This window comes from Marmota marmota, unplaced genomic scaffold, assembly GCF_001458135.2.
Source record: "Marmota marmota marmota unplaced genomic scaffold, marMar, whole genome shotgun sequence".
NCBI lineage: Eukaryota > Metazoa > Chordata > Mammalia > Rodentia > Sciuridae > Marmota > Marmota marmota.
In genome coordinates, this window is record NW_025999962.1 from 5,815,110 (window position 1) to 5,815,805 (window position 696).

Consider the following 696-nt stretch of genomic DNA (forward strand, 5'->3'; position numbering starts at 1 on the left):
GCCCCTGCCTGGCTGTCTGGGCCGGGCACTCCTGGCCTTCCTGTTAGGCTTCCAGACCTTTGTTCACACCAGTCTCCAGTCTCCACACTGCCGCGCTCCCTAGACCTCACTCGGTCTGCCACACCTCTCATCATCACCTCCCCGCAAACCTTCCTGTTCCCTTCCATGGTAACCTGTGCTGGTGACCCTTGGGCCTGGCCCTGCACCCACTAACTCCTGCGCTGTCCTGGGCACCTGGTTGCTGGATCCCCGCTGCGGACAAAGCCTCCAGAGAAGGCAGGGGACTGCGGGGGATGGGGGTGGAGAACCAAGCCTGGCAGTTTGGACGTGCTTTGAGGCATGGTCTGTCTCCCTCCATCTCCCCCAAGTGGGAGCGCCACACAGCTGACTGGGGCCTGGTACAAGGTAGTCACTCCGGAGGGTTTGATGTCCCGGGAAGGGCAGAAGAGCAGTCAGGAGGGGGTGGTGGGAGCATCTGTGGCACCCGCTGGCTGACAGCAGGAGTCCCTTCCCTGGGCTGCCAAGGGCGAGCTTTGGTGTGACCCCCCGTGCCCGGCAGAGGGCCCACCCAGCTGGCGTCTGGGGTGATGGTTGAGTGGCTGACCGGAGGAAGCGCAGGTGAAAGAGAAGGTTAGGGCGGGGGCCCTGGGGCCCCGGGGGCACGGTCCCACCACAGCCGTCCCACTCCAGCAGGCA